General features: G+C 33.4%; 1 protein-coding gene across 5 annotated transcripts in view; it reads right to left on the bottom strand.

Annotated features, from left to right (window-relative positions):
• The window catches only part of LOC150107233 (protein turtle-like), a 374,905-nt gene that overhangs the window by 344,773 nt on the left and 13,377 nt on the right, over nucleotides 1-16,755 (bottom strand). The window lies entirely within an intron of this gene.

Genomic DNA, 16,755 nt, shown 5'->3' with positions numbered 1-16,755 from the left:
TAATGTACTCTTCATCCCCATCCGTTCCAATTTAATTACCAGTTTATCGTGGAAATTTATCAAAGGCCTTTACAAATCTAAATATACTATTGAATATGCAACACCCTTATCCAATGCATTTGTCACTTTATTATAAAAAGATTAAGTACTAAACAGATTGCTAAAACACGATCTTCCTTTAACAAATCCATGCTGGCCACCAAAGAGTATTTTTCTGTTGTCAACCGAATTCTGAATCTTGGTCCTAAATAATCTCTCTAACACCTTAACCACAACCCCAGACACATAGACTGACCTATAATTCAAGGTCCTAGTCTTATCACCTCCCTTATGAATTGGAACAATTTTCCTCTTTCCACTCCTTTGGAAGTTGGCCCAGTGCACGACTCATGTTAAAAAGATATGTAAAATTATTGTAATAAACAGATTTATCTGAATAGTTGTAATTGTTGTAAAGTGGATCTAAATGTTCTATTAATTTCAGGTGCTCAGCAATACAAGACCTATAAATTGAAACCGGTAAGCGATCATAAAGAATTATTCTTGTTAAATAAATATTAGCAAACTAAATAAATCTTTGATGGTAATGCTTAATGTTCTCAGTATCATTGTAAAATTTTTTCGGTAATTGCATTTAACAATTATTTTCTCTCTATAAAAAATATTAATTTACAGTTTGCATTTAAAACATGCCTTATTTAATTGCAGATATAATGTTTCATAATGCACTATGAGAGAGAGAAAGAGAGATAGAGAGAGAGATAGTAGCAAAGTCATTTACAAACATCTCCATGCAAACATGAAAGTTCATGCGCGATATCTCTACATTTCATGTATTACACGATCAGTTTGTTTTATTGACAGAATAAAACTACCAGTAACGCCTCTAGCGGCCGGAAGAATGCCTCTTTGCATTGAAAGAGCTAGACGCAAGCAACGCTTATATCTATTTTTCATTTTTTTTTTTTTAAACAAAGACATATTAGCCAGTCTCTCAGATGAGGGTGCGAGTCAGTGACTTAAATAACTCAAATTTTCCCGAAGGCAAACAAACTAGTCAAGAACACTGCAATTAGTAGAGACAATAAACTATGAAGGCAGGATTAACAACTCTATCAAGAAAAAAATGTTTTATATAACCCTTGACATGACTGTAACAAACGACTATACCTGAGTATTAGTGGATGATGGGCTGAGAAACCAGAAAAAAATTTCTCTCAGAGAAAATAGATAAAAATGCTTTCTCAGAGAGAACTCAAAAAAATTTTCTATGGTTTCAGCTAAAGTGGACTTTTATAAATTAAGCAGAAGATGAACGAGGGATGAAATCTAAAATGAAGGAAGTTCAGAATAGGCAGAAAATCAGGTTGACTCGTAATGTCAACACTCTGATAAATATTTGATCATCGTGAAAATAATATTCTCATTAGGAGCATTAAAAATTCTAAGGGTGGATTGGAATTATTTCCTAAGCTACTGAGTCTATGAAGCCAATGTCTGCTAAATGTGTGTGTTCTTCGGTAGGTTTGTCTACTTTGTGAGATTGAAATTGAAAGCCAGATTTTTTTCGTGTCATGGACAGGATTCTAACCGAAGTCTTTTCAATTGAAGACCAATAATAGTCGCGAGCTTCTAGAGATTGTGCTACGAAGATGCTGAGAATTATTTAACAGTATCAAGAAAACAGATTTCTGTAAAAAAAAACGTAATTGGTTAATAAACATGTTGGAATATGAACTTACTTTGTCATGAGCTCATTCTTCGAGTGTTCGTAATTTATATTCTAAAATTACATCAAATATTGGAAGGCAATTTTCTGCAGTCATATCAATAGCTAACGGCATTTTTAATCGTGTTAATCATTACAAACTCTCAGAAAGTGTGTGTATCTTGAAACTGGCCACAGTTAGTAGCTCAAACACGGCATGTGACTGATCGAAAGTCGCCTTCATAAAATATGGTAAGGGCAGAGTGTCGTTAAAGTCTTAATTAACTCGTCACTGTAACACTAGTCTCACGGGGTCTGCAGTTAACGATAAGTTTCTGACACATTAACTACTCATTCGAATTTGATGTCTAATTAGGATCATATGAACATGTGTCTGTTATGATGGAAACAGACGACTCGTTGAAAAACATAAAACTCCGTAGAGCGGACATCAGATTACGTTTAGTTCAATGAAGATGCTCACGGTGAGATGAAGATAAATGTATTTCTTCTATGGGTATCTGCAGCTTAGAATCAATACGTTGGTTTTGGAGAGTTGACTTAGAGATATTAGTTTTCCATATTTAACATGAGTGAAAAGCCGGTGAATGTAACTGTGTAATTAGATTTTTATGATTAAACTACTTGTAATTCAAGAAATATTTCACCAAATCGCATTTTTGTAAGCTTTGGTTTAAGTAATTTTTAAACTAATGTAAAATTACTTGAGCTAACGCTGTATTCGTTTAATTTCCTATATTTCAAAAATAGCATGGTGTTATAATCAATGATAATATCTTGAAACCTTTCTATAATTCTATTTATACACCTCCTTATTAACTTGGTTTTAAAGATTACAGTATGGACCAATTTTCTTTACATGTTTCGTTGGGCATTTACAAAGAATTAAGCCTACATTGAATCAGCAATTTAAAAAAGAATTATCTGGGATTGTGCTAAGAGTCGGTGACAACATACGAGTTTCCAGCAGTCAAGTATTAATCACGGCAATACGACTAGGCATCGAAACAAGATAAAAGGTTTAGTATCTAGTACCCGTCTTCGCGAAAGTAAGGTCTGATTCATTTAAAGATGCACCCTTTTCTCGAGACAAAGAATCTGTTGCAATCAGATTGTCACCATTTTCGTGATAGGTTACCTATTCAAGTACCATTATTTGGATTGGTGTGCTAGTATAAAGGGTTACTGTCGAATAGTTCTCTCTCTGTAGATCAACACGGATTTATCTGCAAGCAAGGATACATTTTAACAAGTCAGAATTAAGAAAAACCTCTCATTTTACTAAACGATATTCGCTAGATCTATATTTTTTCAATTCATTGTAAATAATGAATTATACTGAAGTACCTTGCTTTGGTACATGACATCATAATGCAGATATGACGTTGTATTTCTGTTTTTCTATGGCTACATTAGATTGTGTTTATATTAGCAAAAGAACATAGCATGTGACGTTAGGGCTTCAAAATATACAGATTGCGCTTTTAAAAATATAACGTGACATTTTATGATCTTCGCGAGCTGAGGTTCTAATTACAGATAAGTAAATAAGGTTGGGCAATAGTCAGAACATTAACTCATGATTTTATAGTGATTCGTAAATAGGCTATCTCATAAAAAAATTGCTATTACTTGTCTATTTTACTCTTTCGTTATAGATAAAGCAATGTCCTCCATTAGCGTGCACAAGAGCAGAAAAAATAGAATTTAGGCAGAATAGCGTCAAAAGCTGATAGCATGCATATTACATTCTTATCAGTGATATATTGTCTAAAATATTCTATCTGAATATTTCATTGGGAATGTTAAGCAAACTATAATTATCGTCTTATCTTAATGCACGAAAATGCCTTATTAATGTGCGCTAATTCCCATGTCAGTTCACAAAAAATGTCGACAAACACTTGAAAACGTTTTTTCATGCACAAATCGGAAATCGACGAAGAAATTAAGCACAGGACCGAAAAATCATTACAGAAAATGTGTGTATAAAAAAGTAAAACTCAAATAAAAAATAATTAAAATACCCACTCAGGGACTAGCAATTTAACAGCGTTTTATTACAGTTTTCATTCTTAATATGCGTCAACCCTAAATATTCAGTTGTAGGAAAAAGAAGGCGATGTGTTTGTGAATATATTTTTACCGCATGGAGACGAGAGTGGGTGGGAATGCAACAGAGAGATGAACGATGCTTTAAAACGGCTTGAATGACATCATCTGTCACCGCTATCATGTTATATAAGAGTCCAATTAATTCAAAGAATGTTTTGTTTACAATTTCACCATTTAATGTGCGTTACCATCCTTGACTAACTTCAGATATCCTTATAAAAACCATTGGAGTTTCTTCGAAGTAAGTTATTTTTTTTCCCGCACGTACTCTGGACAACCTTGAAGAGCAGATCAGATTTCTTGTCTTTGAATATTACAGCTTTCTGGCAAGTGGGGACGCGAGATGTAGGTGAAGGTGTCGCTTTTAGAGATAAGTGAGAGTGTCATCTGATACCCATTCCTTTCTGCGCTTTCAGCATCTCTCTCTCTCTCTCTCTCTCTCAATAGACGTTTTAGGCCTTTTTTTTCTGGAAAGGTTAAAGGTTGCAATATAATGGTTCTGTTGCCTTTCAGAGAAACTGCGTGCAGGTAACAGATATCCATTTCAAATATTCCTTATCTGTTATGTGAAGCATATTTCGTAAACAGAAGCTCTTAATACCACTACTAATATCTTCTTCATTTAAAAAGAAAAGATTTTAAAAGCATAATTGAAGAATTATTTATCCCTATAGCTAGGTGGCAACTCTTTTAGATTTATATACATTCCCATGGAACAGTTACTGTTTTAACTAGGAAAAAAACATCTCTAATAAAATGTAGTTATTTGAGAATACATCTGAATAAAGGTTAAAGGTCATGTGATTTCACTTTTTCTGATTCCATCACTGAGAATATGATTACATCGAAATCATATTCTCAGTGATGATGCTCACTTATAAATTATCGTCTCAGCATCATTCGATAAAGATGATGCCCTTATTCTGACACATTTGATAACAATCCTATTTTAATTTTAGAGACATACTTCGAATATTTAGAACTCTTAAGTTTTACGATATCATCTCAATCTTTTTGTTAAGTAATTTAGTTAATAATATCTTCGTTTCACATCAACATTACAAAGAACAAATCTTTTCTTGATCTGATAACGAAGTTAATTTTAACTGCTATTCTCTACCTTATCTGGAAATCAATTTCACATTTACACTTTCATTTCTTTGTGAAAGATTTTTGTTAATCAATAGGAATTGCCTTAGTGCAGTTCCAAAAACAGATTTTTGGTCATTAGTTTAGATGCAGTGTGGTCTAAATGACATTAATTTTGACTAAGCCCATTTGTGACTTAGGCGAGAAATAGTTTATTCTTACAAAAAATCATATCTATAATTCGTTTTTTATATTAATTAAATCGGCCATTTAGTTAATGCAACTCCTCATTCAATTATATAAATAAATGAACCTTTTTGAAAGATTCGCTGTTAATAGCGTGGGGATTTCGATGGGAGGAGGGGATGAAGAAACACTTGGGAGTTTTATTTTTAGCAAAAGAAGGGGAGCATTCTTGGTGATTAAAGATCATTAATATTATCAGGGAAACAGACAGCTACTTAGAATACTAAAGATGATGAAACGAAAGAAAAGTCTGCCTTGATTGTTCTAAAATTAAGGAAGAGCAAAAACAATAATCTAGTCTTATTGATTTCTGTTCGGTACAGATATGAACTCTTTTTTTTCTTTCAAGATGTTATCCGTTGATTTGAAATGGGCGCATCTTACAATTAAGCAAACGTTCCTAGTAAAAAAAAAAGCAGTTTAAGTTGAAATGTTCTCCAATCAAACAGCTAATTTTGGAAGAACAACCAATTATAAGTTTAACAGGACTAATTTTGATGAAAGATTAACATTTATTTAAATATATGAATATTTAGTGTGGCTAAGCATTATAGCCTCTGCAGCAATAGGCTATAATAGTAACAAGTTACAGCAGAGACTGTTACTATTCAGAATCTAATGAGAGCATCTAATGAGAGTATATATTGTCGGATATTTGCATCAGTTCTGTTAGTTTGCACTAAGTAGAGAAAATAATATCAGTGCTGTACAGGCATTTGCAATGCTACTTGTAGGGTTCTACTTATTGCCTAAGTGAGCCAAGGCTATGGGATCAGTATATTATGTTTCGTTTGTTCATTGCACGTGTTATTCTTCTGATTGGTTTATCTGTTTTGTCTTCATACAAGACTGGTAAATTCACCTGCATTTAAACTACATATTTTATGTATCAACTCTCATATTTAGTTGTTAGTATTTCCTAATGTATTAAGCCATGGTTTCCCAAACTTTTCCTGCTACGGAACGCTTCACAAATCCCAAAATTTCAACGGAACACCTTGGTTAGAGTCGCGTATCATCGGTCTCCTATTCAATGTAAAGCTAAGCGCACACTATCGCCGAAGCAGGCTGTATCGCATCGCAAAAAACGCGACAGCGCACACTATACAGGCGTCCCGGGCCGCAGCGAATTGCATTGACCTTGATTGTGACCGCACGTTTCCTAGAATAGAAACCCCCGTACTTCACTCGAGCTCGGAGGTGTCGACAACCGCGGGCGGCTTTCAGTGACTGAGTCAAGGTCAGCGAGCGCGCTGGCCTTAATAGTACAATCTACACGCAAAGTGAGGGGCGCCTTTTTTTCAACCATGTTTGAACTTATCGCAACATTTAAAACCATTCCAGGATCATAGTAATTTTGATAATTTTTCACCGAACACTTATTCACTTTCCGCGGAACATAGTTTGGGAAACCCTGTATTAAACTACAAGGGTGAAATTAAACAGCTCATGATACCTAAAGAGAATGAAACATATAATATTCTTAATATTGTTTCCAATTACTCAAAAAAAAAAAAAATAGATTTCAAATTAAACTTTAAAACTCTCTTTTAAAATTAGAATGTTTGGATGCGGTTGGGCGCATTTTAATAATAAGTTACTAAAAGTTATCATATATAATTTGCTTAAAAAAATTCCTAAGTTCGTGATAAACAGGTTTTTGTGGCTAACTAACATTAAAAGGACTAAAAGATTGAAATTATAACCAACTGGTACAAGCATGCTGATTTTTCATAATTTCCAAATACTTGGATTCAAGATCAAGATACTTTGGTCAGAGCTCAGACCAGGGTAAAAGACATTATAACAGCTATTAAAAGATCCAAATGATATTTGATGGGTTACACTGCAAGGAAGAATACTCAAAAATGGACAAAGTTGATATCTGAATAGTGCAGAGGTGGAAAGAAAGTTATAGGAATAGCAAAAAGATGGTGGTCGAATAAGATTATAAGGTTGGCTAGAAATTAGTAGCATAGAAAATGGAGGATTTTGAACGAGGTTTCGTGGAGTGTCCACTGGATAGAAAGTGATTGCTGGTAATTATAATAAGGACACAAAAAATCAATGAATAAAATCTGAAGGAGAACAAATTACTTATCCTGTAAGCAATCACATTAAGATATCGACCATTCACAATTATCAACCATTTTGTCGTTTAGTGGTAAATGTTATGCATTTAAATTCACTAATGTCCATAATAACATGAGACTACCTTTTCCGCGTTCACTAATGATCGCTTATGGGAATATAAGGGCATATTAACAGATGATAGCGATTCCTCATATGTATTGTAGAGTCTAAGACTATATGCGAGAAACCAATCAAGTAGTGCTAAATGTTTTTGACAGCAAAACAATATCACGTGAAGATGAGAAAAAAAAGCAAAATCACTGGTTAGTTTACAAAACAGAGTATTTGATATTCGATAACATCGAATATCAAATACTCTGTTTTGTAAACTAATAAAAAACGGGTATAAATTATTGCATACACGAATTAATTATTTCGTTGGGCAGAGTAAACCAGAAAATTTTCCGATAAACAGATTTCATTTTCCATCCTGACGATTATATAGAAACATCAGTTTTATGTATGATAATCATTAATGTGAAACCTGAAGTAATTTTCACGTTAACAGTTTAATCAATAAGCTCGAGCGAAAAAAAAAATGGTTATCGATCCAAGGATAATAAATAACTGCTACCATGAAAGGATTTTTTTCCACTCAGTAAAAGCAAGTAATAGTCAAAGAAATTTCTCTTAAAATGTATTTGTTAGAAAGATTAATAGTTGCTTTGGTATTTTACTCTTTTTTCCTTAAAATATACCCAAGAGAGAACTTTTACTGCAATATGATATAATGGGCATAAAAGTACATTTCAATGGATGCCCTCATTCTAAGCCATTTTAGTGATCTGAAGACTCCATCTTTGTTTATTTTAGCAAAACAAAAAATCTGAATTATGTTAGGAAAAGAACAAATGATCAATATTGCGAAATATATTCTTGAAATATTTCAAAACACTTTGAACAAAGAGAGTGTTACTTTTTTATAACTCATTTATGGACATAAATTACTTTTAGAAGGATAATATACATCTATTTGTTTTTATGTGAATGGGCACAATCAATGTTGAAAAATAAAATGTTTTCAAGGTCATCAATTAAGTTACGTAGCATTTGGTATCATGGGTTGCCATAGTATGGCTTCGATTTAATGTTTAACTGACCTCCTAGCAGTTTCGATCAGTTGGATCTTATCAGATAGCGACCCTTTATACCAGGGGTCGGGAACCGGCGGCTCTTTTATATTTAATTAAAAGATACATAATTAATACAAACAACTAAATATTGTTTTTTGACACAGCCTGTTCGTGGCGCTATATACTATGCATGTGACGTGTGTTTACGCATGAAATTTTATTACATGAACAACTGACAACTACGTTACATTTGAAATACCGCTAAATGTTAACCCTGCCTAAGGTAACTAGCGCCACGGCGAAAATTTGAACTAATTGATCAGCTGTCCTGTCAAACAGCACGGTTTTTAGATACATACGGATTTTAACTGTCAAAATAAATATTCTGTTAGTTAACTTATTTATTGTGGTACTAAACTGGTGTTCAATTTAGTGTCAGGTAATGTTATGCACAAATTAATTTTATTATGTTATTATGTTGAATTTATGTTTTTACTTGCAGGTAAATTTATGATAATAGCCCTCCTAATATGAGTTCAAGAACAAGAAACAATCTAAGAAAACAGAGGATTCAATAAAATGTGGATAGAGAAATTTGCATTTATAGAAGTAAATGAAAATCCTCAATGTTTAATTTGCCATCTACGACTTCAAAATAACAAATCAAGTAATGTCGAATGACATTTTCCAGGAATACGTTTAGACTTCAGTAAAAAATATCCTGAGGGTGATAATAGATAAAAATCTATTGAAGAATTACAAAAGAAAACATTGCTTCAGCAAAGAAATTTGTCAACTTGATCGAAATCTTCGTCGAAGACTACTGAAGCAAATTTTTGTTATCCCTTGAAATAGCAAAAGCGGGAAAACCTTTTACCGATGGTGAATGTCTAAAATATTGCATGTCTCTGAAATTCTATTCAAGGATATGAAAAATAAGGACGAGATACGTAAAAAAATTAAAGATTTACCTCTTTTGGTTAGAACTGTCATGGAACGGATTGTAACAATTTCTGCAGAAGTTTCAAATATGCAAATTACGGATATTAATTCTGCCGACTTTATATCTATTGCGGTTGATGAATCAAATGATATTTCCGATATGGTACAATGTTGCGTGTTGGTTAAATATATCATCTTCCGGTATTCGAAAAGAACTTCTTGATGTGATAATACTTAAAGGACACACTACAGGTCAAGATATTTCAGAAAACCTTCTAACAAGTTTACAGAATAAAATATATAAATATTAATAATATAGTATTGCATTGCGACCGATTTTGCGCGCCTTCTATGACTGCGAAAAATAAGAGGTTTGTTAAATTATTCTCCACCCATATTCCACAGAGTTATTTCATTTCATTGCATTTTGCATCAAGAATCTTGAGTTGCAAATTCTTTGGGATTATTACCACAACTAAAAAGAGTGATGGATGTTGTTGTACCAATGATCAATTTCATCCGATTTCAGACGTTGAATCATAGACTTTTTGACACATTTTTTAGAGGATCTAGGTAGGAAACAAAGATTTAGTGACATTTACATCTGTACGATGGTTATCAAGAGGAAAAGCATTAAAACGTTTTTTCAGTGCTTAAAAGAAGTAATAGTTTTCTTACCCACTAAAATGTATAACGTAAATCATGTGGAACTTCTCAGTAATCCCGAATGAATACAAAATTTTTGTTTTTTGCTTGATATGACAGAGCATTTTAATAAGCTAAATTTTAAGTTGCAAGGGAAGGGAAACACAGTCTTACAATTACTAGAGGAAGTCCTTACCTTTGAACAGAACTAAGAGTGTTTTTCGAAGATGTTACTGAAGAAAAATTTATATATTTTGAAAATGTAAAAAATTATAGATTGAATTTAAATCAAGAAAAAGTTGATCGCAAAATATTCGCGGAAATGATTACTGTAATTTTAGATTCATTTATAAGCAGATTTCAGGATTTTAAAAAACATCAGGAGATGATGAAATTTATATTACTTCCGTTAAATTGCAATTTAAAATAAATAGATATTAAAACTTTTCCTGGAATATCAATTGCAGAACTGCAAATGGAGCTTCTGGAAATTCAGAATAAAAGCATCTGGGTACAAAAACTTCAGGAAATGGTAGCACAAATTGAAGAAAATAAAACTATGAAAGAAACACCACAGAAAATTATATTTAAATGTTGGAATTCTTTCCCAACTAATTATTCAAATGCCAGGCGACTTGCGTTTGGGGTTTTGACTCTTTTCAGTTAAACGTACAATTGCGAACAATTTTTCTCTTCAATGAATTACATTAAAAATAAGTATAGGAACAGGAACAAATTGACTGATGAAAGTTTGAAAGCCGAATTACTATTAAAGTGCACGACATACAATCCAGCTTTAAGTAAATTGGCTGAGAAGATGCAAAATCTAAAGTAGCATTAGTGAATTTTAAATTAAAACAATCAAATATCTATTAAAATACATAATATTGTATTTTTGTTCGGACTAATTCTTTTTTGCAATACAAATTCTGAATTTTTTTCAATATTATACTTAAACATATTTTGTGATTAAAACCTTAATCAAACTTAATGTTGTTTTATTTATTGAACATATAAAATATTTATATGCAAACATAAAAGTGGTATTTGATATCTGGAAGTACTGAATTAAAAATAAATTTACCTAAGTTCGAACTAACTGCAACTTTGAGTCACCAGGAAAAATAGAATTGAAGTTGCGGCTTCCAAAATTTTGTTTTAATTATTTTTTTTGGTGAAATGGCTCTTTGGTTCAAAAAGTTCTCGATCCCTGCTTTATACTATAGTAATTAATATGCGAATGTGTGTCAACTAGCCATTCCACTTGCGCTTCCCCTAAGGATGGGGAATTGTTTGGAGTTGTATAATTTCAGTGAAAGTAGGTTATAAATGATGCATCTACTACGGCAAAGCTATAAAACACTTTAATATGGTCATACTAAATGAAATCTGTTGATTAACTAGAACGAATAATCATAATTATGCTGATACTTGCTTTCTTTCCCCACTAAGAAATAATTCACGCATCACAGTAAGATATATTGCGACCTCATTTGGATTATTATGCGCAGGTCTGATCTCTTGATTTCGGCGATAATGCCGATACAGTGGAGAGAGAGTACAAAGGTGTGTGTTAAAGATAATACCAGGGCTGGGGAATGTAGATTATGAAGAGAGAATGAGAATTGGTGGACTTCAGAGGCTAGCAGACAGGAGAAAGTGGGGTGATATGATAGAGACCTACAAACTTCTGAACGGGTTATACAGGATTTCAGTTGATGGAATTTTTCATTTTATGGAGGGTGTGGGGAGGACATCCGCTGAACTTGTGAATGAATGCAGTCAAGATAGAGAAAGAGATTTTCTCTCATAGAGCGATGCGTGACTGGAATGGAGTGCTTTTGGAGTTTGCGAGTGCAAATAGTGTGAATTCAAGATATGGTAGGACGTTGTGCAGCTTCTCTCGGTGAGTCTCTAACTCACTAGAGGTTTCTTATAATAATAATAATACTCACGAGAATGCTACCATATGTTTTTAACTATAATAATTGTCCGTGCTCTTTGAGAAAAAAAAAACATTGGTGGCAGCTGGATTTAGGGCATTTTAGATATTTCTCTCCCCACGCCAAATATCCTAAGCGCAAATGCAAGCAGAATATATGTTACCGTTGTTAAATATAATCATAATCATACGATAGTATCATCACCATACACTACAGGCAGTTTATACTTTTTTTTTTCTAAAAGAACAAAAACAGTGTTTAAAAATATATCATTTCACTTTTAAATGATAACTTTCTTTTTGTTTTAAAATTGCACATCTCTACATACTTTTTTTTTTAAAAAAAGTAACATCATTGTCTAAATAGTTCTAGTAAGGGAGTTAGCTGACTGTTATTATGTGTATTTTTCTCTTTACGACGCACATCACGTGCCATGATATCTGTTGTTGCCATGGTAACATTAAGTATGACGTAACATCCAATTCAGTCAAATAAACAAACTGATCTGTTCGAAAAAGCTGACCAAACAGGTATTGTTATGCAGAGTACTGTATATTGAACTGATAGACTGTGTATTGATGGAACTAACTTAAGCTAACTCAAATTATCAATGAATTTTTGGATTGTAATTGAAAAAATCTATCAGTACTTGAGAATAATTTGATTAATTTATTACGGGATATAAAATAGAATACCTGAGGAAGGCTGTTATAAGTTATCTCGGTTTTTAGTCATTAAATCTATGCTTTTTTTTTTTTTAAATATATATATTCAACAGTTCACATCCAGATGAACCTGAAGAGATGCACACGTCACATTCCGAGAAGTTCATATCACCCGATCTTTCTACACCACGGCCATATTGCTCATTTCTTTTAATCGGTATATTTATTTCAGTGGAAAATTTAACTAGAAAATTTTTTTTCTCTTAATTCAAAGACACATCGACAGCTTGAAAACAGATCTATAATTATAGATCTGTTTTCAAGTCTAATTCCAGTTTAATTCTGTGGTTTCTTTTTAAAACTACAGCAATTATAATTGCTGTAGTTTTAAAAGAATCCACAGAATTAAACTGGAAATGGCCATTTTAGAACTTGTTGCATCCAGTATTTTACTGTTTAAGCATCGAATTGCTAGAAGTTCGGTGGCCAACCGCAAGAGAATAATGCATTTAATGAAAACGGTAAATTGCTGATAATATAGGTTTAACGTCTTTTGATTTTAATCGTTAGCAACACGATTGTTCGATTTACGGTTACAGAAAGAGTTCCGTAGCAAAACACAGAACTTATGTAGCAACGGAAAATGCTGACGGTGTCAGGTATAGTGGAGGCAAAGTCAACAGAACAAAGACACATCGATTTCTCAGATTCTGTTGAAACCACATTTTCAATGTTTGAAAGGTTTCAAAGCAAACGGAAACGCTGATTTTATCCAACATACACACGCTGGTAAATAATGTACATTCATGTAAATATTTCATATCTCAATATGGCCTGTTTGCATGATATTTACTTCAAATTCGGAATTTGTTTTGGTAAGATGGCGCTAGTTTGTTGACAAATACAACGAGTGTGTGTGTTCACCATTATTATTATTATTATTTTTTTTTTTTTTTTTTACTAATCTTGAATGTATATGTTTAAAGAAACAAAGGAGTACATCTTAGTGTTTCTGGTATATCGAGTTTACGGCCATACCTCAACTGTTGTAATACAGGCAAGTTATAAATTCATAATTTAATCAAAAAAGAAAACACAATCTCCATCTGTCAACAAAATGCACTTCTTCATCCATAAATCTACGAATTATGGATGAAGCTAGAAGTTTCTAGCTGAAACTTCGCAAGTTTTGATTCTGTCAACATTTCTTTCATGAAAGTAGATGCGCTCATTATTGGCTTTACCAATGTCAAAAACATCCGATGTTTTATTTCATAGCAAATATTCTGAATCATCACCTTTTTACTATTCCTACAAGGAATTAGGCCGATTTTATAATAAAGTTTGATACTATGTTGTCTTATTAGTGAAAGGGTACTTTGGAAATGAAATTCTAACTCACACTCTCATACTTATTGGATTTTTCTAAGTTAAGAAAAAAATTAGGACTGATCCTTGTGGTACACCACTAGTTATTTTAATTTATTAATCTTTGTACTGATCAAGGGCATTACTACCCTTACATCACGTCCAGACATCTTGTCCAGACTTGATATAGGCCTAAGCCTTTACAAGTGTTTTACCCTGTGCCTGTTCTAGTTATCATTGTACTGTGCAAGTATACACTATGTTGATATGGTAGTGTGCAAATTTTGAACACTACCATATTCAAATATTAACGGATTGTCTGCGTAAGTCTGGTAATAAAAGGGAGGGGATGTGCTGCATGTTTTGTACTGTACTCGATGTCAAGAAGCACCGTTTAGCTGAACTGAAAACTTCCAACGTGGGATGGTAGTTAGCTGTCACTTCAGTAATCTTTCTGTCCATGACATTGCTATCCATCAATATACCGAAATCCATCGTTGATTATGTCATTCGTATATGGAAAGTTGGTGGTGCTACCACAGCAGGAAAATGCCCTGGGAGGCCGCCGATACTCACTGAACAAGATCGACGAGCTCCATCTCGGACCGTTTGAGCATCCTGCACGTCATCATTGGCGGACCTCGCAGTCAACCTGGAAATGAATGGACATCTGTCAGCACTAGAACTGTTTGCAGAGAGTTGCATGCCTTAAGTTACCACGGAAGATCTGCTGTGAACAATCCACACATCACCTCCTCCTCCTCCCTCAACGCTAAACGACATTTCGATTGTTGCCTTTTATACCGTTCCTGTGCCAGAGATGATTAGAAAAGAGTTCTGTAGAACGTTTCTTCCATATGTTTCACTATTATGGTCATGTTTCGATTTGGAGATTAACCTGGGAAGGTTCCAGCATGATTGCATCATTCCAACTGTCAAGTTTGGTGAAGGCTCAGAAATGGTATGGGATGTTTCAGTTGAATGAAGTTTTGAGCATTTCCATCGGTGGAAATGCTCAAGACCATGACATCTGATGGCTACCTGGACGACTGGACAATTCCATGCTTCCAAGCATTGAAGCACTTCGGCAGTGACCCTTGCATGTTTCAGAACAACAGTGCTCCATGCTATACTGCACTGCGTGTCCAAGACTGGGTCCACAAAACAACCTCGAAGTGTTGGACTGGCTGACTCAGAGTCCAGACCTCAACTCCTTGGAACATCTTTGGATCGAATTAGAACGTCGAATTCTTTCCAGACCACAGCGGCCGTCATCACCATTAGCAACGGGTGTAACTTTGCGCGAGCATGGAAGAATATTCCTATTGCGACGTATCATAAATTGGTTGAAAGAATGTCCCCGAAGGGTTGTTGCTGTCATTCAGGCCAAAGCTCGTTCTACTTGGAGCTACAAATGTAAGTAAAATGCATTTTTCATCACAGCTAAGTGTCCAAATATTTTGTCAACATAGCGTAAAATAGATTTAAGTATTTTCCTTCATTATAATGGTGAGGTATTCTAAGTATTCTATAATCTTCAGATATTGTATCATGTTTTTTTAGAGGAAAACCTTACGAAAAAAGTACTTCACATATTCATTTATGGCAGACTGATGATTAGCATGTTGAATAAGGTGTGCCTAAATTTCATATACGAATAAACAATCTAAGGCATTAAAACATTATCAATATGCTTCTAAGTAATGCATACTGCTATCAACAGCACTACTGTACTCTTATATAAGACAAAAACATAATTCCTAAAGTTGACTGGCGGATGAGTTGTTATTATAGAGTTCTGTGTAGTTGAAAAATCCTGTCATGGCACTGGTAAAATAATATACCGCCTAAAATCAACTGTAAACAGCATTATCAGCAGTAAGAAACGTGGGGAGTGCTCGATCAATCAAGAATCATATAGAGGTCTCAAGAAAAAAAAAATCGACTCTTTATTTGGTCAAAGGACCAAAGATTGCTTGGAATAGTGATGATTATAATTCCAATATCAGTCTTGGAACCTCCATTATCGTATGACATTCTTCAGGACTTCAGTACTCTTAGATGAAGTTGTATGTTATAGAAGCTTAATAATTGTTGGTAATAATTGTAATTTATTCCAAACAGACATGATATTATATATATATATATATATATTGCTTAAAAAACTTCCTTTCAGTGAAAATCACATGAGCAATTAGAAAGGAATTTGAAATAACATTTGAAAGGACATCAGTGGCAAACTGTTTCTAGTGCTGCAAATGCGAGGTTACCTACTAGCGATATTTTACAAATCGTTTCTATGTATGAGTAATGATTAAACCATTCGTCCTTTATGAACCATAATCATATCACGCGTGAAACATATCTGCTTTGAAATGTTGGGTGAATTTGCTGCCATCAAAACAAACTGTCATCAACCTTGTATATTTGCTTAACGTGTTCTTACTGTTCAGCGATCTCATTTTCCCTATATATAATACTAAGAATAGTGATCAGAGCTTTACCCACCTTTACAATGAGTTGCCCTGGTGTTACACCACCTTTAGACTTGAATTACGTTCAGGCGCAAACTTAACTGTTTGCTTACTTGGGATTAAGAGTAAAATAACCAAGTTTATAAAATTATTTGTTAATCCTAATATACATTACCCAAGTTAAAAAAAACTTATTTACACACACACACACATATATATATATATATATATATATATATATATATATACCCATCACTAACAGAAACTGAGGCCCCCAAAGAAAACAACGATACGAAAAGAACAAATTTAATGAGAATATCTTTGATATATATT

The sequence above is a fragment of the Typopeltis vanoorti genome, chromosome 4, assembly GCF_054136105.1.
Source record: "Typopeltis vanoorti isolate ZY-2024b chromosome 4, IOZ_Tvanoo_1.0, whole genome shotgun sequence".
Taxonomy (NCBI): domain Eukaryota; kingdom Metazoa; phylum Arthropoda; class Arachnida; order Uropygi; family Thelyphonidae; genus Typopeltis; species Typopeltis vanoorti.
The sequence above is the reverse complement of the archived record's forward strand: the minus strand, read 5'-3'. Positions and strand labels throughout refer to the sequence as shown.